The 26,713-nt window shown below is 40.3% G+C and overlaps 1 pseudogene; it reads left to right on the top strand.

Moving 5' to 3' along the window:
* Positions 1 to 1,499: 1,499 nt before the first annotated feature.
* On the top strand, positions 1,500 to 14,944 carry LOC122646194 (annotated as a pseudogene).
* Positions 14,945 to 26,713: the final 11,769 nt, after the last annotated feature.

A 26,713-nucleotide genomic window follows, 5' to 3' on the forward strand; every position in this document is an offset into this window, starting at 1 on the left:
GTAATCCTAAACCTAAATTGAGATATTGTTTTGAATATACTATACTGCGTGAGGATCGATTCTTCGTATCAAATCGAAAAATTTTCGTTTTGGTACGGTTTCATCCAACATTATGTGTATTTCTTTCTAAGTTTGGAAGCTCTGAGGAATTAATGTACAAGACGTTTCCACACCTAGCTGAAGTAGTTGAAACTGAAAAAGGAAGATGGGATCCAGTTAGGCAGTAAAAAAATGTTCCCTATTACAATAAAAGAAGAATAATCGAGGAAAAATTATTGAAGACAAATCATATCCTCTCCTTGAAAAATTATTGAAGAAAAAGAAGAATAAACTTTGTGGTAAGAATTGCTAAAGTGGAGGATTAACTCCCACCCAGAGACAAGGGAGGTGGAGAAAAGTTAAATCTATGACTGAGGAAACTAAGAACCCATCCGATCAAGATCGTCTCCAGGGAGCTAGCCCAGTGCCTAGGGTGTTGCCAGGGGGCAGCCAGCGTTTAAGCTATGCTGCACACATCTTGGTGCATGCTTAGGGATGTGTGCGGCATAGTCCAACGGCTGGCAATACCCTGGGCGTGCTGGCCCCGTGGAGACGAGCTAAATTCAAACCCATCTCACCTTAAAACAAAAGGATAAGAGCAATTTTAACAAAAAACAAAGGGATAAACAAAACAGAAAAATAGTCATAATGGCAAGAAGACATTAAATAAATTTCCATACTAAATTACAACATACAATCTCCAACACAAGAATAATCAAAATTACTTACCTTGAGAGGAGAGCCAGTATGAGAGAGAGAGAGAGATGATACAAGAAGGGAAGAGAGATAACGTTGGATGGATGATATAGTTACCTAATGAACTAAGTTTCCCATCTTAAGAATGAGAAGAGATTTTAAGAGTGAGAATAGGCAGGGGTCCAAGTACAGTCTCAATTTTCTTTTGTTCTCTAAAGATGCAATAGAAAATCTAAAAAAGGTGCAGCATTGTTTAGTGTATGGAAACTTAGCATGTTAGATCCTAAGAACCAGGACCCCAAAAAACGAAAGGAAAATTCTCTAAAAGAAAATAAGGACATAAGGACCAGCCCAGCATTATAAAGAAAAGTTCAAAGCAAAGATAAAGAAAGAGTTTCAAAATACAAAAGGAAGGAGGTGAGAGAGAGAGAGACTAAAGAAAGAAATGATCCGAATCCTTTACTTCTGTCCTCGTATTATCGTGTGCCACACACAACAAGGCAGGAAAGACAGAGGCAAGGCACTCAGACAAGGATAAAGCCAAAAAGACCACCCTGCTGTGTGTGGGACGCACACGGACATAGAGGACCCTGACGCATATTGGACTTCGTGTCCACCACCAGCTATATCCACTAACACAGACCACACGATGTAGACCAACCTGCCGGTCTTCACTGATCCAAGTAGGTCATGTTCTCACACTCCCCACCATATATAACACATCATCAGAATCAAATATCTCAAATCTCTGTCCACCACCTTCTCCAATCTTCGGCAACAAAAATCCATTAAATTTTCCGGCATGACATGGTCATCTTCAACGTCGTAAACCTCCTTCGTGTTCACTGTTCAAAGGCGTCTACCGGAGCTGATTGCACCGGCTAAACCTACACCTCATGAATTCAAGTATCTCTCAGACATTGACGACCAAGAGGGCCTACGGGTCCAACTTCCGACGATACAGTTTTACCGGAATGAGCTGACGATGAGAGGACAAGATCCGGTGAAGGTCATAAAGAAGGCAATAGCAGAAGCTCTAGTGTTTTACTACCCATTTGCTGGTAGGCTCAGGGAAGGGCCTGGAAGGAAGCTGGTGGTGGAGTGCACCGGCGAAGGTATCCTCTTTATCGAGGCCGACGCCGATGTAAGGCTGGACCAGTTCGGTGAAGCACTTCAACCGCCATTCCCTTGCTTGAAGGAGCTCCTTTACCAAGTCCCTGGATCGGATGGTATTGTTGGTTGTCCTCTGTTACTGATTCAGGTAATTACGGATCTCAATAGTATTAGACAAGAAAGTCATCAAAAATTTTATTTCCAGAATAACCCTCCATTTTGTTTCAAATTTTCAACCCCCACCCTTAGTCCGCTACCCCCACTGACAGCTCATCATGGTAAAATATTCTATAGTTCGTCTTCCTTGTCGATTCAGCTTCATGTTTCCATTAAACAGCGCAACCCAAAAAACAAAATTGTAAAATACTCAAATCAGAGCTTGGTCTCTAGGGCGACCGCCCCTCCTCCGCCCTATCTCTTTTTGTCTCCCCATTCCCCGCTGGCCGCAGCATCCCCTCTCGTAGTTCAGTTAGTTTTCACAAGAAAATTCGTCCATCCATCGGTAGGGATCGATTCTGTTCCAACAAGAATTGACGTCAGGGACAGCACTGAGAAACCATCTAAGCCTGCTAGACCGGAAGGTTAAAAGTGACATGGAGAAAAAAACAAAATTCATTATAACAAGAGCCCAGAAAGTGGTTTTACCACAATAATCTCTACAGTTTCAATATAGACTCTGAATTGGAACGTTTCCATTGATATTTCTTGGGTAGCCGTTCGTTATACACAACAGATTTTAAAAATATTTGTAAAAGGATGTAGGATTTTACAGTGGAAATGACCGCCCTGCCCCCATGATGCTAATGTAACTACTCTCATTGACCCTACATATGAGGGGCCACGCTCTCCACAAAGAACATCAACCTTTTCTTTTTTTGCTTTACTTGGGGAATCTATATCTTTCCGATTGGATAAAACACCATATCATATTATTAGGGAGAATATTTTTTACTTGGGACGCAGGGTCCACGCCTACGCACAACAGCCCTGAGTCCCACCCAGAAAATAGCACCCCATCATATTATTCTGAGTGTGTTGACCTGTGTGGCCCTGTCTGTAAGTTTTATGTAATGACACAACAAAACCACTTGCGCTTGGTTCACAATTCTTGGTCAATTTGGATGCAGGTGACCCGTTTGATGTGTGGTGGATTCATTCTTGCCTTCCGTTTGAACCACACCATGTCCGATGCAGCCGGTTTGGTCCAGTTCTTGTCTGCCCTGGGTGAAATAGCATGTGGCTCACAGGCGCCCTCCGTGCCTGCCGTATGGAAGAGAGAACCCCTCAGTGCTAGGGATCCACCACGTGTCACATTCTTGCATCGTGAGTACGATGAGGTGCCAGATACTAAGGGCATCGACGACATGGCCCATCGATCCTTCTTCTTTTGCCCTGCCGAGGTGGTCGCTTTGTGAAAACACGTGCCTCCTCACTTCTATTCGTGTTCTAAGTTTGAATTGTTGACGGCATGTCTTTGGCGATGCCGCACCATCGCTATCCAACCCGACCCAGATGAGGACATGCGTTTGATGTGTATTGTCAATACACGTGCCAAATTCCTACCGCCATTGCCAGTCGGTTACTATGGCAATGTGATAGTTTATCCGGTCGTAATATCGGCGGCGGCGGTGAAACTGTATAATAATCCATTAGAATACGCATTGGAATTGGTGAAGAAAGTGATAAGTGATGTGGGTGAGGAATACACAAGATCGGTGGCAGATCTGATGGTGATGAAGGAGAAGCCCCAATTTAGTATGGTGAGGACCTATCTTGTTTCGGATGCGACACGTGCCGTGTTAAGAGAGGTGGATTTTGGGTGGGGGAAGGCCGTATATGGTGGGCCAGCGTTGGGGCAGGTAGCGAGCTTCCACATACCGTTCAAGAACCACAACGGAGAGGATGGGATTGTGGTGCCGATGTACTTGCCAGTGCCAGCGATGGAGAGGTTTGTGACAGAGATCCAATGCATGTTTATGGGCCCTAGTGACAATACTAATGACAATATTAAGGCGACCATCATCAAATCCGCTATGTAAATTAATGGTATATATCTCCAAAAAATGAGGCACAACACAACAAGGGCTTAAATCTGAATAAATCTTCTTTTTTACTTATTGCACAAAGAAAATGGCTTGGTTTCCCCCTCTCCAACACTTCAACTAAGAATGGAAATAGTATTAGAGAACGAAAGATATTCTTGAAACTTTCTTGATTGCTTTATTTCTCTTTCTATCAAGTGAGTAATAGAATGACTTGATTGTGAATGAATTTTAGTCTCCCCTTTACATGGGGGCACAATGGCCCCTATTTATAGAATTTTTCCCCCTAATCTTGTTACAATAGAGCTGCAAGATGGCTTTTTCCCTCCTCCTCCCGAGATTGGGTCGTTCTCGATATATGATCTTCGCGTTGAGTGGATCTTCTTCTCTCTTCCAGGGATCTGGAATCATCTTTTTACACGTGGGTAGTGGTTAGCAGTCACCATCTATCAGGGTTCTCTAAAATTGATCTTGCTGACATGTTTAAACTAGTATAACTGGTACGCACGTGGTATGATCAGTCTTGGACGAAGACTGCGTTCTTGGAATCCAAGCCATTCCACGTGTCATACTCGGATTGGGTAGGTAAAATATGGTGTATCATTTGCCCCCTACTCCCTTTGTCTTGAATAAGGCATAGGGAGGATTTTTCACTTCTTCCGAGAAGCAATGTTCCGGTCTTTATGCTTGGTTATCAGTGATCTTTGCTCGCTACAGACCTTCGGTGATGGTCAGTTTTCATTTAGGCTTATTGATGTTCGGTAGCGTTAATCATTGATCATGTGTGGAAATTGCTTCATTTCTGAATTGCATTTCTTTAGCTGACTATTTTACCCTTGAGTATGAAGCGGGAGTTTCCAAAACTATGCCACCATTTGCGTTGTTTATACATGGGTCCAAAATATCCTCCGAATTTCACGCCTTTTAAGGGAACTTGAAAAGACACCACATGTCACACCCTGAACCACCCCCTAGGCAGATCGGGCGGGTAACCCAGATGTCGAACCACATCTGCCGAATCTCCAGGATCCAGAAGCAAACACCACTCAACAGACGCACACCATATTTATAATATAATATTAGAAACAGAGTGCAACGGAAGCTAAAGTGTTATATATACGTAAAGAGCTACCAAAAGCACAGTGTTCGATAGTAGCTCACAACCCACAGTACTACCATAATTATATTATTTAACAGAAGCTTGCACCTACAGTACTTCCTAGCAACTATATACATGGCCTTTTCATAGCCCAGCATCATAAAACAAGATATACAAAAGTTGCACTTGTAAGCTATACAAAAGAAAAGTGCCAATCAGCTATCCACAAAAATAATGTTCTATGAACAACAAAAGAGAAGATAGCCGCCAACAGATAAGCTTCTCCAGCGTAACTCTGTGCACCTGCATCAGAGGGATCATCTCCGTCGAGGTCCACACCAGAATATTCACGATCACCATCACCAAATTTTTCGTAATGACCCCCCGCTCAGGGAGATGCCCACCTGCAAAATCATCTAAAAGAACACAATCCACGAGGGATCAGCTCCACCAAGCCCAGCAAATGAATAATAGATCATAAAAGTAGGTACAACCATCACAAACATCAATCTACATGATGGGTTCAATTGTATTACTCTAGTCTACCTAACATCACAACTAAGTCACTAGGTATATGCTACTTGCAATGACTCGGGCGACAACCTCAGTCGCTTTTGTTTTGATCTTCGGATGCCACCTCAATCATTATGGGTGGAACCCGCGCTAGGCAGTGAGCACCGACTCCTCCCTTGGCAGACCCCCAAGTTAACCATGACAACCTGACCCGGCTTCTGCTATCCTCGGCATTCAGGAGGCCATGATCACCTAACATATTCACCCCTGTTGGGAAGGGCTATAGCATAAGGGTATGTTCGCCTAGCCCAATGATCTACATGATAAGTATGAGTTGAGTGGTGTCAACCGTATCCCATTCTACGGGCTACCACAAACCTCATTTCTAGTATGAAATGCACGGTGCTCCCGTAGCCCATACTACGGCTTACCATGCCTTTCATTTTCAAGCCATCTATTACGGCATCTAAACTAACAGTTCACATAGCATGCATTTGATTCATCAATTATTTAATCAACATGTTCACAACCACAATCCATAGTTACATCAGTAATTCCAATATCTAAAAGTAATTAAATAATAATATAACACAGATAATAGTAATATAGGTAACTTTGTTATCTTCGATATGTTCACAAGGTCACACCTACAAGAATGATCCGATATTCACTCACCTTGACTATACTCCGTTGGTTGTAAATACTGTCGGTCCGCAAAAGTGTTCGGACACGCGTCACCAGGCGGTCAATCAAAGCCTAAGTAAATAAATTAGAAATATCACATTAATATTTACCAAATTACCCTAGGAGACTAGGGATGACCTTGGTCCAACTTTTAGACCAAGCAGGACACAGAACTGCCATGACAGCAGCAGTGGTTGATTGGTACTGGTCCATCCAATGGACCAATGGCAATGGACCAGTAGGCTATTGTGGCCCAAAATCAAAAGGGGTTTGTGGTTTTTGATCCAAAAGGGTGCCCAAGTATTGTTTTAAGTAACTACAAGGGTTAGGGTCATGTTCTTCATTCATGGTTTACACTGGTTGATTGGATTGGTCCATCTAATGGACCAGTGGCAATTAACCTATTGCTCCAAGTTGAGGAACAGGGCTGTAGTGATGTATTTTGTATTGGGGTTTATACTAATGGCTCTAAAAAGGGTGTTTCAGACCTTAGGGTATGTCTGAGACAACATAGGGTTAGGTTCTCTGCAGTGGTTGATTGGTACTGGTTCATCCAATAGACCAGTAGCAATGGACCAGTAGGGTTACAGTTGCTAAAAGTGCAAGGACTTCTAGGGTAATGGTTATGGCTTCATAAAAGGGGTCCCTAGGTGTTATTTCAGTGGTACAATTATAGGTTCTTGGCCTTGGTTCCATTTAAACAAGGTTTGGTTGCCTGAGCCATGTCCCGGGATGTCAGACTGACTCCAAATAGAAGGTATAGAGTTGGGATGGTTAGTGTTCCTTCACAAAAGGCCTTTCACATTGTCTCATAGGCCATAGGCTGATCAGGCTTGAAATTGGACAAGGTCTCTAGTAGTGGTCGATTGGTACTGGTCCATCCAATGGACTAGTAACAATGGACCAGAGAGGTTTACAATCACAAAACTGGAAAGGGTTCAGACCAAGGGTTTTAGATGACACTGTGGTAGTTTTAACAATGGTTTGGGTCATTGTTCCATGCTAGATATGAGTTTGATTACTCGAGCTCTATCCCGGGATGTCAGATTGGCTCTAAACAGAGTTACATGGCATTATTTTTAGCTGGGTTTCATGTAGGACCTATGTAGGGCATCACAAACCCATAGGCAGGCTAGGGGTAATACATGTTTCAATTTCCTGCATTGGTTGATTCACAGTGGTTGATCCAATCGACCACTGCAATTGACCAGTGCATGAGCAGCTCAAAAATTTAAAAGATAAATCTGTTTTGGCTTAGATCTACAGATTAGAAGCATGCATGGATGATCAGGAGGTACCAACAGGTTACAGTAAGGGTATTTAACATGATTCCAAGGAAAATTTCTACATGCATAAGGATTTGGGCTGTTGGGCTGATATGGAAAGCATGCATGTCTTGTATGTAAGAACAGTAAAACACACATGTAAGCAGATCATCTCTGTGCTATAGTAGTTCTGATTTTTCAGAAAATAGAACCTAGCATTAAAGCATGCATTCAAGGTAATACAAGCTTCTACACCATAGCATATGACCACAGCTTGTTATGACTTAGGAATAAACTTTTAAAGGCTGAGAACTTCAGTTACAACCGGTATTTTCTAGGTGGAAGGTAGTTGATGTGTCTCAGATGACAATCCCTAACATGCATGTAAGATCAAGGTTGTATAGTATGACTAATATGGTAGATACGAGAGAACATGGCTGTACAACCATAAACAAAGAAGATTAATGGATTACAGCCATGGTAATGGCAAGAAACAGTGGGGAAAGGGCTGGGTTTGAGCTTACCTTGAAGGGTCCAAGCACAAGGATGGCTCCAAGCCTTCCCCTTCCTCTTCTTCTCTTCTCTTTCTCCTTCTCCTTCTCTTTCTCTCTTCCTCCTCTCCAACGAAATGAATAGGAGGGATTTTTTAGGCTGAAGGCTGGTTTATATAGGCCCAACCACTAAAGCCCATTTGCCTAGTGCTGTTTTGTGAAAAATGAATTCTCGAAACTCATTCTTTAATGCAATTGGCTTCAAAGTGGGCCCCACATGATCACATTGTTAGGGTAACATCCCCAAAAGTCAATCTAGGTATGGGGAGGTGATCCGAGGTGCGAAACACTGGGCCCCACACATCGGGGATGTAATCAGAGCAGTACAACAGTACTGATCGATCCACTGGTTGATCCAATAGACCAGTAGGTAAAACCCTATTGTTTCTGCATTTTGGTCTCATTGAGGCCTATGCCATGCCTAGGGCATTGTCCTTGTATAATTTTTGGCCATTAAACCATGTTTAAACATTTAAAATTGAATTTAATCCTGGTTTAGTTAAGCAGGGGTTGTACTTTAAGTTGCTCATCAACTGGTGTATGGAACAGCAACATAGGTCTAGTAGTTACCTTCGGATCGATAGGTATGATATTACCGGAGATTCTCCAAAAAAAAAAGAGTACCGGGTCGGTGCACCATGAGTTACTAGTGGGTAAGACCCAGGATCCATCGGGTTTTGGACCTACAATCAGAGTTTGGGTCAATGTCCGCGCACGGGCATAACACCACAAAGTTCAAATTTGAATTTCTTGTCCTCCCGGTGCTTCCTTATCGAGGAAGCCTCCTTTATGCACTAAAGACGTGTTTCACACGTTCTTTTTTGCATCTTGATCATTCAATTAAACATGTTGGATTGATCAAAAGTGTCCATTCTTTTCCAAAGGGTATAAAGGATTCTAACTTCCTGGGGCTTCCCTTTTTTATCGTTTTCAAGTTCTTGAGCTCGAAAATCTTTGATTCTCTACCTCTATTTCATCCCTTGAGGCCTCTTTGTTCTGCGTTTTCTCCTCTAACTACATTCTTCTTACTCAAGTAAGTTCTCTTATCTTTTCTTCTGCAGTTGATTTCTTTTCTTTTTCCAAAAGATGTTGAGTTCTAAGAAAACTCAAATTTCTAAGACTGCTGATGAAGCAACTTCTTTGTTTGAAGAATCTGACCGGTTAATCCATGGTCAAAAGTCTAGGTAAGCCGTAGTAACCTCTTCTAGGGTGTCTGGGGAGACTATTGTAGTTCCCTCTAGGGTGTCTAATACGGTTCAATGTAGGAAGTTTGGTACTTCTAGCCATAACCATTCAAATAAACCCTCTGTGCTTCCTCGTGGTAAGGTCTATCGCATTCGCTAACCCCAACATGACCCCACTATAGGGAAGAGCGTAGAGGAAATCCCCTCGGTGTTGAATGTGTCTGATGTCATGGAGCTCCATAAAATCTATTCCATTCCTGAATCCATCGATCTTAGGGCCACTTCTCTTGAGGATAGGTTGAATATCGAGCATCCAAGGGACATCTGCCTTATCTTTGATGCTTTTAAAGTTGGTTTCCGTCTCCCTGTTGTCGAGTTCATTTCTTGTCTCCTCAGATACTATGGTATATTCCCCAGCCAGCTACTTTCGAACTCCTGGAGGTGCGTGGGTGGCTTCATCCTTAGATGCTCCTGATTACGCAAGTGTCCTTCCCCTGCATTGTTTGTTAGGTGCTTTTTGCTCAACTTGCTCAGTAGTGACCCTGGGTGGTATTACCTTCGACAGTGTGACCCAAATATCTCGATCCTAGGTAAACCTCCTTCCTCCATCCATACTTGGAAATAGAGATTCTTTTGGGCCTCATGCTCAGGACACAGATTCCCAAATAAATGGTGCTCGCCCAACACTTCTGTTCGGAATAAGATTTTAGTTTGCGACGATGAGGATTTAACAACCCTTAAGTTGATAATGAACTCCAAGAGGCCTGTTGAATTGGCTGATGTTGATACTTTAGACCTGTCTGACTTGGAGAGGTGTGAGGTTTTCTTAAATACATTTTTTCTTTGGGTATGTTTATCATTCTTTGACTGTAGTGTACTAAACTTTATCCATTGTTTAGCACAATAGATTTTGATTTGGACTCCATTGATGAGTTCATTGATAAGGAGAATCTCCAAGTCACCAGGGACAAGGTTACCTCTTCTCTGCCACTGGAGAAAAAGAGGAAGAGCAAATAAGCTCTAATAGAGTAGAAAAAGGTTATTCCGAGGAAGGAGCTCAAGAAGAATGGCCCTCCTTCCTCAATTCCTAAAGGCCACGATGACGATAAGGGTCAAGGCCAGGGAATGAGTAAGATGAAGGCACTCCCATCTTTCGACCATGATGTTCGTGATGACGCCCCTCCCATGGCCCTGAGTAGTGCTTATCTTCGGACATATTTGTCCCTAAGTGGTCGGTACAAGTCGACCAAAAGGTGATTGATGACGCCAAGGTTGCTGAGCAGATGGCGCTGTTTTGCATCCCACCGGTTGATCGGGATGCCCTCTCTGACATGGATGATGAAGTGTTGGAGAACACCGCCCATACTCGCGCTTATGAGGTAATACTCTCTTTTCTTGGTGATTTCAGTGTTCTTGATTTATCTTTATTTTAGTAACTCCTTCTCTTCCCAAGCTTTGACTTTCACCTCAGGGTTAGCACATTGGAAGAGGAGGAATATCTCTGTGTATAGCCAGTTTGACAAGGATTACAAGGATCTGAAGCGAACCTGTAATGACAGGAATCAATAGATCCATACTCTTTGCGACAAAGTTAAGTCGCTGACCAAAGAGAAGGTGATTGCGGAAAGGGCCTATACGACAGTAGATAAAGGCCGCATAGTAGCCAAGGAACGTGATGATGCCTTTGCTCTGAGGAATGAAGTGGTTGAGGATGAACTTAACAAGAAGATCTAGCTGGTGGAGAGCCAGACGATGAACATTGCTGACTTAAAGTCCAGGTTGGAAGAGTCCGAGAATTCGACTATGGAAGTTGGGGCTAAGTCGGTGAAAGCCTATATTAGCTTGGATGAAAATATAAGGGAGCACATGAAGACTTCCTCCAAGGTCTTTCTGCAGGTTGCACACTCCATCTGAAAGCAGGTGAAAGAAAAGGAGCCCAATTTTAATTTCAACGGCATGAGGGAGGTAGAGAAGATGTTCTCCATGCTAAAGGATGGTTCTTTCGTTCCTCCCCCATCAAAGGGAGAGTTGATAATTCCAATACCATGTGCTTCCTCGGGTATCACTAATGTGGAGAGTTCTAGTGCTGCTGGGCATACTTCTACAGTGGAGATTGGATACACTACTACACATGGTGCTAAGCATACCAAGACAGTAGGGGAAGAAATCGAGCAAGGAATTGCCCCATCGAAGTGATCTTGTTACACCCGCACCCCAGATTTACCCCTACACCCGGGGCAGTTTAGACCTTCACATTAGGGGCCATGCCATGGTGGCCATGGTCAACCCTAATGACCTTGAGTTGGGAGTATTACTAAAAGAACCCCCTCGAAGACCTGGAAGTGTGGGCCAAAACCCCATAACTTTCCTTGAAGTTTGGGCCTTGATAGCAGCATCGGAGTCACGAACGGACTCACTCGTACTGAATCCGCTCGTGCTGTCATTTGCCTTTTTGGTTTATTTTCCTATGGGGCCCACATACCCGTGTCTCGGACATCCTAATCCAACCATTGGACCATATGGACCCCTGCCCTCACCATTGATTGGTTGAGTGGACCATGAAAGTGGGCCCACAAGGCCTAACTTAACTGAATCAATGGGTTTTATATACCCAAGCCTAAACCAAATGGACCATAGTAGACAATTGAGTCCTATGGATTTGGACCCAACCCCAAATAGAGCCTAGTCAACTAAATGGACCTAATGGTCATGGCTAAGGCCAAACAAGCCCTAAGACCTAACCCAAACCCATTTAAGACCTAAGGGCCACTAAGTGAATTGGGGGTACCTAAACCAAACACACCCTAAGGCCCATCTAACCCCTTAAAGGATACCCTAAACCCCTCTCATTCACTTATCTCTCCCCCTCCCCCATAAACTGTGGAGGAGAAGAGACAAGAGAAAAGAGAAGGAGGAGGAGGAAGGAAGAAGAAGGAGAAGTAGAAGAGGAATAGGAGGGGAGGGCAACAAGATGGAAGCTATGGAAAGGTGGCCGACTACCCCGCACCTCCTCCCCAGCTGGCCAGACCCAAGGGAGAAGAGAAAGAGGAGGAGAAGAGATGGAGAGAGTGGCTGGAAGAAGGAAGCTCACCAAGGTAAGCTCCCCCAAACCTAGCACTCCCTCATTTCCCTTTATTTTGGTGGTTTCTTGAGCTAGGGCTAACCCAGGGTTCCAATTGGGACTCAAGGTGAAGCTCGACCCTAGTTGGGAGCTCTAATGGGGCTACGGTTGGCCTCTAAGTGCTGCAATTGCAGCCATGGTCGATGAATCCTTGGTTTGAACCTTGAAACCCAACCCATGGACCAATGTGAGACCCAAACCTTATTGGATCTTGGAACCCATGCAATGAGCCTAGAATCTAATGACCTTAGAAAGGCTTAGACAACCCTTCCCTGTCCTTGAGATGTTAAGGGAGCTCCAAGCTTCAAGCTGGAGCAAAAGCCCCTGAAATCTCGAAAGAGACTGTCGGTGGACAAACGACCAGATCCATTTATCGTGGTACCACTCGTCAGTCCACCCAATATAAACCCTGTGTGTTGGTCTGAGCAGATGAAGGTACAAATTCACTCTATTTGTCTCCGCCCAAGGCTGATTGCTCTTCGATCTGTCTCTGGGATTGAACGGATGCAGGGGCGGACCCAAGAAGCACATCCGCCCGTGGATCCGCTCCCTTTTATTTGTGTTCCAAGTATCGAACGGATGCACGATCGGATCCAAGTATGATGTTCCGCCCGTGGGTCCGCTCGCTTTATTTTTACCTTTTGGACTGAACGGAGTTAGGGGTGGATTTACCTTTGCTGAGATCACCCGTGAGTCCGCTCGTGCTGCCTTGGTTGAAACTTGATTTTAACCTTGAGGGCCTAGTATGGGACCCTTGTATGCATGTTTTAATGATTATTTTTTTATTCCTAGGCTACCCAACTCGATAAATTGCAGGGAACCCAGGTGAGATTCATGACAATTACACACGGAGGCGTCCGTATTAGGTGAGTGGGTTCTGGGTGATTTGTTGGGTTTGAATATATATATATATATATATATATATATATACTGTTCTTCTTCTCCTGTCCTCTTTTCCCGTCCTTTGGGAGTTGCGTCGGGGGGTCTTTGCTTTTTGGAGCCATGTAGGGTGAGAGGTAAGTCCCGTTTATTGGTTGTTAGCACTGAACCACCCTTCACCCTTTGGTGGATGAAAGTGTGTTTCTGTATGGGGGGATAGTACCGAAAACCATTAATAGACTAAGTAGAACCATGTCTTCAAGACTTGCAGGCGAACCCAGCTTGCACAATAATATCATTAGTAATGAAGTTTTCACAGGTGATCTTGACCAGTCCCTTCAAAATTGGACTATGCCCAAAGTCCCAACCAAAGAAGTTTATAGACAAGATTGGTATAGTTTCTGTGAAACTATCAAGACCGTTGAACAAACCATTAACTATTCTCCAGACATGGAAGAGATCCAACTCCTAGATCTAGTGAACCTTAACAAACTCAAAAAAGATTTCAATTATATTCATATAGGCCTCATTCAAGATGCTATTAAACCTCTCCACAGAGAAGGACTGAATATCTCCCTCCTTCTCGCACTAAGAGACCAAAGATTCATAGACTTTGACGACTCCCTTTTAGGGATGATCGAAACCAGTCTTTGTAAAGGACCAGTCTACTTCAATTGTTACCCTAATATCAATCTCCCTCTTAGTGATGCCAACTTATTAGATGCCCTCAAAGTTAATATCAACACCAGTGGTTACAAAATGAAGAAGGGATCCATCCCTATTGTCATAGTTCACCGGATCCAATATAAAGCCATGAAAACTATAAGATCCCGAGCCCTCAAGAGAACTACCAAAGGTCAAACTACGTTTATAGAAACAGATTTTATACATTCTAAAACCATCCCGCCAAAAACTATAAGTTGGAAGGATGTCAAGTTCCCAACCAAATGGTGTCTCCAATGTCCATGTCCTGAACCACCAATTGAACCCAACAATGAAGTTGAGTCTATTGAACAAAGCCATGATGGAACGGTTACGATCACATTCCTATGGAACAAGGGAAAAACTAAACCTAATTCTGAAGAATTTGAAAACCTTAGCCAAGTACCTAGCCATGTGTCAACTTCTAATACATCTACCCTTGCAAGTCTACACCTAGAGAACCAAAGGTTACATGAACAATTGAGAACTTTCAAATTACTAGGCCTACAAACACATAGTAATATTACCCAGGGATTTTATGAAGAAAAATCCCGGCCTTCTTCCCCAACGCAAACTGAAATGCAACATGAAGCAAACATTGGTGTCATTTCCCTAGAAGACTTCCAAATAGACAAACCAAAACTTAAACAAGATTTCCTTCTCCCCAAAAACAAAGAAAAAAGAAGTTGGTTTTTTAGTTATTTCTCAGAAGAACAACAGAAACAAATTAGAGCCCTTTGGTATGAAAAAATGGAAACTATAAAAACCAATATAGTGTTCTTTACCTATTTATACATTTACACAAGTAATAGAAATATTGATTATCCGTTTACAAATATTAGTGTTAACAAAAAAGCCTTCCATACTTGGACAACGACAGAGGATAAGACCATTGAAACAATCCACCCTCCGTCCTCAAATATAAAACTAAAAGTAAATGATACTGATATAATTGTAACACCTTTCAGATCCATTGAAGGTGTAACTGGTGGATCAAAAAAGGTTATAGAACAAGTCAATTATACAAATAGATATTTACAAACTATAGGAAAATAGTTAACTCGAATTGAGAATCTTGTTCAAAATGACTCCAATGTTGAATCTCAAGCATCTAAGACATCGGACAAAACCTCTTCAAATGCTGTACTGTTCAAACCTTTCACCATATCAAATAAAAGTATACATAATCTTAAAACAAATGAACGAAAGGAATTCCTAGATCAAGTTTCTGTTCGTTTACAATCCTTAGTCATTCCGGACACTCCTCAAAAAGAAACACAAGGTAGTTCTAGTACAGTCGCTACCATCCAAAATCTTGCCCTCTTAGAAACATCTACTGACGAAGAAGACTCCTTAGAAGACCATGTCAATGCAATAACAAGTTCCTATATGTCACCCAACTATTATCCTAGACCGACTTATCCTGATCTCCAAATTGAAAATAGAAAAGATTTCTCCCAAGCAAACTACCAAAGTGGGATCATCTATGAATGGAACATATATGGAATGTCAGATTATAACTTAGCCAATAAACTCCAAGAAATGACGATGGTCAGCAATGCCCATCGTATCAAGATATACCTGACCAAACAATTGTAGAGATAAGTATCTCCGATTTTACTGGTCAACTCAAAGGATGGTGGGATAACGTCCTTACCTTAGAAGAAAAGGACTCAATCTTGAATGCAATACAAATTACTGAAACAGGACTCCCTATAATAGTCAACAACCAAGCAATCGGAGATGCTGTTAATACTCTTATTTTTAGTATCAGTAAATATTTCTTAGGAGATCCCACTAGACTCAAAGATAGGTCCTCTGAACAATTATCCAATCTTAAATGTAAAAAATTACATGATTTCAAATGGTACAAAGATACCTTTATGACCAAAATCCTAACCAGAGAAGATGCAAATCTTCCTTGTTGGAAAGAAAAATTCATTACAGGCCTCCCTAGCCTATTTTTTGAGAAATTAAAACAAAAATTAAGAGACAAAAATAATGAAAAAATCCCTTATCAAAACCTCACTTATGGTGACCTTATAAGTTTAGTTCACAAGGAAGGATTAGCCTTGTGTACTGACATCAAACTTAGAAAGCAAATCAGAAAAGAATCTAAATCCTACAAGAAAGAATTAGGAGGATTTTGTGAACAATTTGGGTTTGAATCAAAAGATACTCATAAAAAACATAAGACTCATCGTCATATTAGAAAATCTAGAAAAACCAAATTCTATAACGAAAAACAGACACCACAAACAGAATTATATAACAAAGGGAAAACATGGACAAAATCACCTAAAAAATTTAGAAATACAAAACCTAGAACCATCTAAAAAACTAGATGTTATAACTGTGGCAAACCAGGGCACATTGCCAAATACTGCAGACTTGCCAAAAAGATCAACTCCCTAATAATGCCCGATGACACTAAAACCCAACTTTTAGCAAACTTAACAAACACCGATTCTGACTCAGACACTAAGTCTAAAACCAACGAAATCAATCAAATAGAATCCAGCATTGAGGAACAAGTCACTCCCTGCACCTGCAACCAAGGTGTTTTTTGTAAAGAATGCGATGAGACTGAAGATTCCAAATCCATTAACATGATTCACGTAACTCTAGGAATGAAATATTTTGAAAAAACTGATAAATTTCTTAACTTTGTTGACCAAATCAAAGATCGAAATACAAAAAAATTATACCTCCAACATGCCCAAGATTTAGTACAACAATTATCAACCACTAATTCCCACTCTCAAACTAACTCTTATGACATAAAACAAATTTAGAAAAGATTTGGGAAAACTCCTATCCCTTCCCCATCTTCCGATCAAATACGTCTAACCAGTCTTGAAGCCACTACTAATGATTTAAAAGCTGAAATAAAAAACATTAAGTCAGATATTGCTCAACTAAAAAAAATCCAACAAACTACTGCAATAAGAGAAGATGAACCATCAACAAACATAGAGAACGATTTCGTTGCTCTTGTCAACAGTGTTCCTTGTCAACAATGGTATGTCAATATAACCCTTGTCATATCATCTTCCCATAAAATAAGTACAGTTGCTCTAATTGACTCAGGAGCCCAATTAAACTGTATTCAAGAAGGCCTAGTTCCCACTCAATATTTTGAAAAAACAACACAAAAACTAACAGGAGCAAATGGCTCAAGAATTAATGTCAACTACAAACTTTCTGATGTTCACATCTGTAATCAAGGAACATGCCTCAAACAAGTCTTCATCCTAATTAAAGACCTAAATACAGAAGTCATCTTAGGACAACCTTTCCTTGAACTTATCCCCCCTTCACAGTTTCAAACCAAGGAATTTCCACCCAAATCTTAGGAAAACAAATCGATTTTACCTTCTTAGAACCAGCCCAGACAAAATAGATTGATCTTCTCAAAGCTGTTGCCTTTTCTACACAACCTACTGTTAACCTAATTAACAGTAAACAAAAACATCTCAATTATCTAAAACAAGAAGTCACATATAAATATGTTGAAGAGAAACTCAAAGACAAATCTATACAAAAACAAACATCCAATATCAAAGAACGATTTGAAAAAGATCTTTGCTCCGATTTTCCTGATGCTTTTTGGTTCCGCCAAAAGCATGTTGTCCGATTACCATATGAACCTGGATTCCTAGAGAAAAATATTCCTACCAAAGCAAGACCTATTCAAATGAATCAAGAATTCCAAGAGACTTGTAAAAAAGAAATTCAAGACATTCTTGACAAAAAATTAATTAGCAAAAGTAAATCCCCACGGAGTTGTGTAGCTTTTTATGTCAATAAAAATGCTGAACTTGAAAGAGGCACACCTCGTTTGGTCATCAACTATAAACCTTTAAATGATGCCTTACAATGGATACGACATCCTATTCCAAATAAAAAAGACTTGCTCTAAAAACTCTACCAAGCTACTATATTTTCCAAATTTGATATGAAATCTGGATTCTGGCAAGTCCAAATCCACAAGGATGATCGATATAAAACAGCATTCACCACCCCTTTTGGCCATTATGAATGGAATGTAATGCCATTCGGCCTAAAAAATGCCCCTAGTGAATTCCAGAACATTATGAATGATATCCTAAACCCCTTTGGCAATTTCATAATTGTTTACATTGATGATGTTCTCATATTTTCTATGTCCATCGAACAACATTTCAAACATTTAAAAAGTTTCTTTCAGACCATGAAACTTAGTGGCTTAGTTCTCTCCCAAAAGAAAATGGAATTATTCCAAACAAAAATTAGGTTCCTAGGACATTATATCCATCAAGGTCGAATTATCCCAATTAAAAGATCCATCACCTTTGCAGATGAGTTCCCTGATCAAATCCTTGACAAAACACAACTTCAACGATTTTTGGGCAGCCTCAATTATGTCCGGGATTTTATTCCCCAAATCAGCCATATCTGTAAAAACCTTTATTCCAGACTTCAAAAGAAACCACCCCCTGGACTACTGACCAAACTATAGCCATTCAAAAAATCAAAAAACTTGTCAAAGGGATTCCTTGTCTCCATCTTGCTGACCCCACCTTATTCAAAATGGTCGAAACTGATGCCTCTGAATTAGGTTATGGGGGAATACTCAAACAAGTTCAGGCCGACAAAGAACTGCTTGTCCAATATACTTCTGCCATTTGGAACCAAGCTTAAAAAAATTACAGTACCATTAAAAAAGAAGTTTTATCCGTTGTTTTATGCATCCAAAAATTTCAAGGTGATTTATTAAACAAAAAATTTCTTGTTCTAGTTGATTGCAGTGCGGCAAAACAAGTTTTAAAAAATGATGTCCAAAATATTGCTTCCAAACAAATTTTTTCTCGATGGCAGACACTTTTATCAAGTTTTGATTTTGACATAACTTATATCAAAGGAGAAATGAATTCCATCCCTAATTTCCTCACTTGTGAATTTCTGCAGGGTCCAAAAACCATTTCTCTCATAATGGCTCCAAAGGAGCCCCCCAAACCCATCGTCAAATCCAAAGACTCCTATGCAAAGCCTGCATCTTCCAACCAGTTGATAAAAGCCTCCCCTTCCAAACAAGTCACTGCAAATGTTCCTTTCAACCAAATTGTTGCAACCAGTTCTACTCAACAAGTCCCCACTACCAGAACCTCCCAATCTGTTACTCGACCAAGCTCTTCCAACACTGTTTCCCAACCAACTCCTCCACAAAATTTCCCTCGAAGCCAATATTGTTGGAAAACACATTCCTCCATAAACTAATTTTGATGATAACAAACATTAAGATTAATACTAATATTCCAATCTTTAAGCAAGCTTCATAGTCAGACGTTGGAAGCATCAAGCATCTAGGAAAGACTTGATCAACGGAGCTCACAACAGAAGAGTTAAGGAAAAGAAGAAATTTGAAGATTGAGGAGCATCTTCTAAAGGAAGCCAAGAATTAATAAGACAAAGACTCTCCAAGAAGATTCAAGTGCATTAGATCACATTTCATTACATGTGCATATCACATTACACACACATTGCATTCACATGTAAGAGACCCTAGGAGGAACTCATTCCCATGCCCTAGACTCAAGAAACATGGCCATTAAAGTGTTAGACAAAAACCTATGAAGTCCCCAAGCAAGCTGGACCAAAAATCCCCTTGACAGACAATCAAAAAATAGGATAACTGTCTGTCGGTCGACCTACAGACTCTGTCGGTCGACCTACAGAATATAAAAAATACAGACCTGTTTCCAGTAGCCTGTCGGTTGCAACCGACAGATCTATCGGTCGACCGACACTTGTAGGTCGATCCATAGGTCGACCGACAATCGACCTACAGCCCCAAACTTGGGCTTAACGGCTAGTTTTCAACGGCTAGTTTTTTGATGGTCGACCGACAACTTTTATAGGTCGACCGATAGTCTAAAAATATGACAGTTTTATATCCGTTGGAGAACAAACAAACTCCAACTTTTGGCTTTATAAAACACATCCAAACAAGGAACAAAAGAAATCTTTTGATAGAAAAAGTGCATAGTACATTTGAGAAAGTACAAAAGTGAGAATTTGTCATTGAGCTAATTTATTCAATTCAAGCTCTTCAAAGAGATATTACCAAGCTCTTAACTCTCCACTCTCTCCAACTCATGCCATTAAGGAGAGTCATCTAGGAGACTCAAGGTGCATCACTCTCATTCATATCATTGAGCACCATCACTCAAAGGGTAAAAGTGTCACTACTCTTTGATAGGTATTTATACCAAACTTCTATTGTATTTACTTGTTTATGCTTTTGATTTGATAAAGCATTGTTGTATTAATCTAGACTGTACTTAGATTAGTACAAGGACCCTCTCATCCTTAAGAGATTGAAAGGATACTCTTGTCCTGGAACTAAGATTGTAAGGATCCTCTTATCCTGTTAAAAAGAGTTGTAAATGTGTCATTTCCCCACCTATTGTATTGAAAGGAAAATACTAGTGGAATTCTCTCAAGGTTGAGAGGAGTGGATGTAGGCTAAGTTAGCCGAACCACTATAAATCTTGTGCCTCATTTACTTCTGCTTTTTATATTTAATATAAGTGTGCAACCAATCGAAAAAGAGGCAAAATCCACTAGTGGTAACCTATTCACCCCCCTCTAGGTTACCCAACAATTGGTATCAGAGCGGGAGCTCAAAACTAAGACCATATTGTCTTTATATTGTGCTAAAAACGATCCATGGCATCATCATCATCTACACACTAAATTGAGGGGCTCAACACTTTTAGGCCACCATACTTTGATGGTGAAGGATTTGCCTACTGGAAGTGTAGATTCAAAAATTATGTGTGTGCTCATGATATTGATGTATGGACTGTGATTGAGGAAGGTCCCTTCCAAATCACAAAAGAAGTTGGAGGAAGAATTGTACCTAAGGAGAAATCCGAATGGACACCATCGGATAAAACACACATACAATAAAACTACAAAGCTATTGCATTCCTACAATGTGCTCTTAGTGAAAAAGAATTCAATAGAACTAGTATGTGTAACACAGCTAAGGAGATGTTTGATACTCTTGTGGTTACCTATGAAGGAACATCACAAGTTAAACAACTCAAGATTGACAAACTTGTTCATGAATATGAATTGTTTAAAATGCTTGATGATGAAAGTATTTCTAACATGTTTACTAGGTTTACTAACATTGTTAACAAGTTGAAAAGCTTAGGAAAGGAATACACCAAAGCGGAGAATGTAAGGAAGATCTTGAGATCACTACCCTCCAAGTGGAGACCAATGGTGACCGCCATCAAACAAGCAAAAGATCTAGAGGTTCTACATATGGATGAATTGATGGGTACTCTACAAACCCATGAAGTTGAACTCCTTGAAGATGATAAAGTCATAGAAGTAAAAGAACCAAGGAGAAAGTCCATCGCACTCAAGACCTCTTGCGAATCCGAAGAAGAAGAAAGCGATGAAGAGGATATAGAGAAAGAAATCTCTCTAATCACAAGGAAGTTCCAAAAATTCCTAAGAAAGAGAGGAGGAAGATTCTACAAAGGACAACCATCAAAAGAAAACAAAGGTAAAACATACACAAAGGAAAAACCCTTCAATACTAACAAGGACATTGTGTGTTATGAATGTAGAAAGCCCGGACACTTCAAAACCGAGTGCCCCAAGCTAAAAGGAAAGGAAAGCAGAAAGAAAAAGGCTTGCACCGCCGAGATATCATGGGATTCAAGTGATAGTGAAGAAGAAAATAATGAATCCGATGAAGAGACCGTCAACTTGGCACTAATGGCTCACAACAATGATGATGACGAGGTAAACTCTCCCTATCATAGCTCATTGTCAATTTGCAATGATGATTTAGAATATGAAGAACTTCAAGAGGCCTTTGAAGAACTTTATAATGTAAGTCTCTAAGAGGAAGCTTCTAAAAAGGCCTTAGAAAAAGAAGTAGCCAATCTTCTACACAAAATTGATGAGTTGACTTCACATGCACACAACCTAGAAGAAGAAAATAAGAATCTAACCTCCACATTGCACACCTTTACTAAGGGTCAAAAGACCTTAGATACATTATTAGGAAATCCAAAAAAGGGACCTCAAAATAAAGAAGGTCTAGGCTATGATGGTAAAAGACCACATCAAGCCAAAGGAAAGGGAAAGATGAGAACTCCAAGATGGAGAAAATCAAACCAAGGCCAAACCTCACATCCCATTGTATGTGAAAAATGTCATTTACCCGGGCATGAAACTTGCATCGGTGCTTATATTGATGGTAAGGTGATATATAAAGAACCGGATACAAAAAGGAAGCATCATGCATTCTACTATACTTCTCAAAAGAGGACCAACAAACCTCAAGGAGAATTTGTGCCCCAACGGCCACAAAGACAATATCCCAAGCCTAAGCCATTTCAACCATATAGGCAAAATGCTTCATATATGCCATATGCACCCCAAAGACCTCAAAATCACTATAGACCAAACACATACACTAGGCCCTATGATCACCAAAGGGCCTACATCAACAATAAGTCTTCCACATCACAAAATTACTATGTTCCATATAGACACTATGAATTTCAAGGGCCAAGAAGAACCCAAAGATCATATGGACATCGAAAACCTACATCTATCACACCTACAATACAAAGTCAAAATTCTAGAAGAGCTTGGATACCTAAGGGTATGATCGATCCTAACCTCAATGGACCCATGAGATTATGGGGACCAACATATAATTAATTGCTTTTATAGGTATGCTTGAAGAGCAATGAAGCAATTGAATGGTATATTGATAGTGGATGCTCCAAGCATATGACGGCCAACCCCAATCTATTCACCAAGCTAAACAAGTACAATGGAGGAATGGTGACATTTGGGGACAATAGCAAAGGAAAAATCATTGGCATCGGTGAAATCACCATTGGAGGTACAATTATATCCAATGTATGCCTAGTTGACAATTTAAAGTATAATTTGCTTAGTGTGAGTCAACTATGTAATATAGGATATAGTGTCATTTTCAAAACCTCTCATTGCTTAGCAAAAAATTCAAATGATAAGACTATCTTGAAGGGAATTAGGAAAAATAATATCTATATCTGCTTATTGGATGAAGCAAATTCTAGTAATACATGTCTTGTGACAAATGATGTTGATCCCTACCTATGGCATAGAAAACTAGGACATGTTAATGTAAAAGTGATTAAGACCATTGCATCTAAGAATTTAGTTAGAAACTTACCCAAACTCAAATTTGGAAAAGACCATGTATGTGATGCTTGTCAAAGAGGAAAACAAACCAAGGTATCTCATAAATCAAAAAATGAAGTGTCTACCACTAGACCCTTAGAACTACTACACTTGGACTTGTTTGGACCTATTACTACACCTAGCCTAGGCGGTTCAAGATACACCTTTGTAATAGTTGATGATTTCTCTCGCTTCACATGGACTCTATTTTTAAAACATAAAGATGAAGCCTTTGATGAATTTGCATCTCTATGTAAGAGAATACAAAACCAAAAGGGATATCTCATAACAACCATTAGAAGTGATCATGGAGGAGAATTTGACAATCTCAATCAATTTGGGAGTTATTGCAGTAAACAAGGCATAACCCACAACTTCTCCGCTCCTAGAATACCTCAATCCAATGGGGTGGTTGAAAGAAAGAATAGATCACTCCAAGAGACCGCTAGAACAATGATAAATGAATACTCTCTTCCAAAATATTTTTGGGCCGAAGCGGTCAATACGGCTTGCTATGTGTTAAATCGTGTATTAATTAGACCTATATTACTCAAAACACCCTATGAACTCTATCATAATAAACTACCTAAAGTTGATTACTTTAAAGTGTTTGGGTGTATATGCTATATATTGAATACTAAGGATAACTTAGAAAAATTTGATGCTAAAGCCGATGATGGCATTTTCCTTGGATACTCTTCAAATAGTCGAGCCTATAGAGTCTTCAATAAGAAAAGCTTGATTATTGAAGAATCAATGAATATAAAATTTGATGAATCTCTTTCTAAAGATAGAAACAAGCCATTGGTTGATGATGATGATACACTTGTTGAGATTAGGGAGAACATAGAAAATCTCTCTCTAAGAGAACCCGAAAACCAACCAAAGGATCTACCCAAAGAGGTTAGACCTTGGAAAGACCATCCCTTGGATCATGTCATTGGAGACTTAGATAAAGGAATCCAAACTAGATCTAAAACTCAAGACATTTGCAACAATATTGCTTTCATATCCAAAATTGAACCTAAAAACATAAAAGAAGCATTGGAAGATAGTGATTGGATAGTAGCTATGCAAGAAGAGCTCCATCAATTTGAAAGAAACAATGTTTGGGAGCTTGTCCCAAAACCCAAGAATCATTCTATTATAGGAGCCAAATGGGTGTTTAGAAACAAACTTCATGAAGATGGATCAATCATTAGAAACAAGGCTAGATTAGTTGCCAAAGGATATAATCAACAAGAAGGGATAGATTTTGATGAAACCTATGCACCGGTAGTAAGACTGGAATCTATTAGAATGCTACTTGCTTTTGCATGTCATAAAAATTTTAAGCTATGTCAAATGGATGTCAAAAGTGCTTTGTTAAATGGCTTTATCATGGAGGAAGTATATGTTGCACAACCTCCCGGATTTGAGGATACACAATATCCGGATCATGTCTTCAAACTTAACAAAGCTCCCTATGGACTCAAACAAGCTCCTAGAGCTTGGTATGAGAGATTGAGTGAATTCCTAATCCAAAGTGGATTTCAAATGGGTAAGGTTGATACAACCTTGTTTGTGAAACATAAAGGAAAAGACTCTATTATCGTGCAAATATATGTTGATGATATTATATTTGGATCCACCAATGAAAATCTTTGTGTTGAATTTAGCAAATGCATGAGTGATGAATTTGAAATGAGTTTGATGGGTGAACTTAATTTTTTCTTAGGACTTCAAATTAAGCAAACCAAAAATGGAATCTTTATATGTCAAACTAAATACACTAAAGAACTTCTCAAGAAATTTGATTTTGATGGTCAAAAGTCTTCTAGCACCCCCATGAGCACCTCTCTAAAGCTATCTAAAGATGAGGAAGGTACTCCCATAGACCCTACACGCTATAGAGGCATGATTGGCAGCCTTCTATATCTCACCGCTAGTAGGCCAGACATCATGTTTAGCGTGTGTGCTTGTGCTAGATTCCAAGCCAACCCAATGCAATCCCACTTTAGTGCCGTTAAAAGGATCTTTAAATATCTTAAAGGTACTACAAATGTAGGATTATGGTACCCAATGAACCAAAATTTTGATTTAATAAGCTTTTCGGATGCCGACTTTGCAGGGTGCCATCTTAATCGTAAGAGTACAAGTGGCACATGTCACTTCTTAGGATCTTGCTTAGTTTCATGGTTTAGCAAGAAACAAAACTCTGTTGCTCTTTCCACTACTGAAGCCGAGTACATTGCGGTCGGCAGGTGTTGTGCCCAAGTCCTTTGGATGAGGCAAACTCTCATGGACTATGGGATACATTTTAGTTCATCTCCAATTAATTGCGACAATACAAGTGCAATCAATTTAAGCAAAAATCCCATTCTCCATTCAAGAGCCAAACATATTGATATTAGGCATCACTTTCTTAGAGACACAGTTCAAAAAGGGGAAATTATTCTAAAATACATTGAAACTGAAAAACAACTTGCAGACATACTCACCAAGCCATTAAGTGAAGAGAGATTCTGCTATTTGAGGAGAGAACTCGGGATTTGCAACCCTTTTGAGTAAAGTGAAATCCTCAAAAAGCCCAAAAATCAGGTTGTTAGAGAATTCTGGGCTAAAATCCCATTAATCCCTTTCAAGCCTACATTACTTGGTGTCTTGTCACTGCCAATCCTATCAATCTTCCATATGTGATTATGAAGACCATGGAATACTGTGCAGTACCTCATTATAGGGGAAACCTTCCATATGGCAGACTCATAACTGCCATCCTTAAGTTCCATGAAGTGGATCTCTCTGGGGAATTCATTGACCCAAAGATGATTGACATCGACTCATCCACCATCAAGAAGATGAAGCTGGGATTTGTTGCGGCTCCTCCCTCACACCAAGCCCGAAGGAAGCGAGCTACCCAACATGTCACAGGTGACGAAGCAGAGTCACAAGAAGAGGACGACAGTGAGGATGAAGACTATGTTGGTAAACCCTCAGGGGACTATGTCACCAGAGGAGAATTTTCAAGTTTTCGCCAACAACTTGACACCCGCCTGAAGGGCTTTGATGATCACTTCACCTCTCTCCACAAAGATCAAGAAGAGATTCTTCGCATCCAACAGGAGAACCAAGTGATCTTACAGCGTCTCAATCTGCATTTCTTTCCTCCTCCTCCACAGTAGAGATAGTTGACATCACTGACTTTATATTAGAACTCTTGATCTGTACTTTTATGGAATACTTTTAAAACATGGAACTTCTATTTTGAAGCATGTGATGCTTTTAAAATTAACACTTTATTGGGCTTCATATTATTTGCTCTCTGTTCTTCTAACCATGCAGGAAGTCATTTTCTTAGGGGGAGCCACCCAAAGATTGTTTTTGCTTGTTCATGGTTACCAGCACTGGCTTAGGGGGAGCCACCCTAAGATTGTTTTTGCTTGTTCATGCTCTACACCTCCTTTTTATGTTGACAAAAGGGGGAGAAGTTATTATGATTCAAATATTCATATTATGTGATAATGCATATTTATCTTTACCTTGAATTATGATTCAAATAATCATATGATGTATGATAATGCATATTCATCTTGAGTTACA

The sequence above is a fragment of the Telopea speciosissima genome, chromosome 11 (assembly GCF_018873765.1).
Source record: "Telopea speciosissima isolate NSW1024214 ecotype Mountain lineage chromosome 11, Tspe_v1, whole genome shotgun sequence".
Classification (NCBI taxonomy): Eukaryota; Viridiplantae; Streptophyta; class Magnoliopsida; order Proteales; family Proteaceae; genus Telopea; species Telopea speciosissima.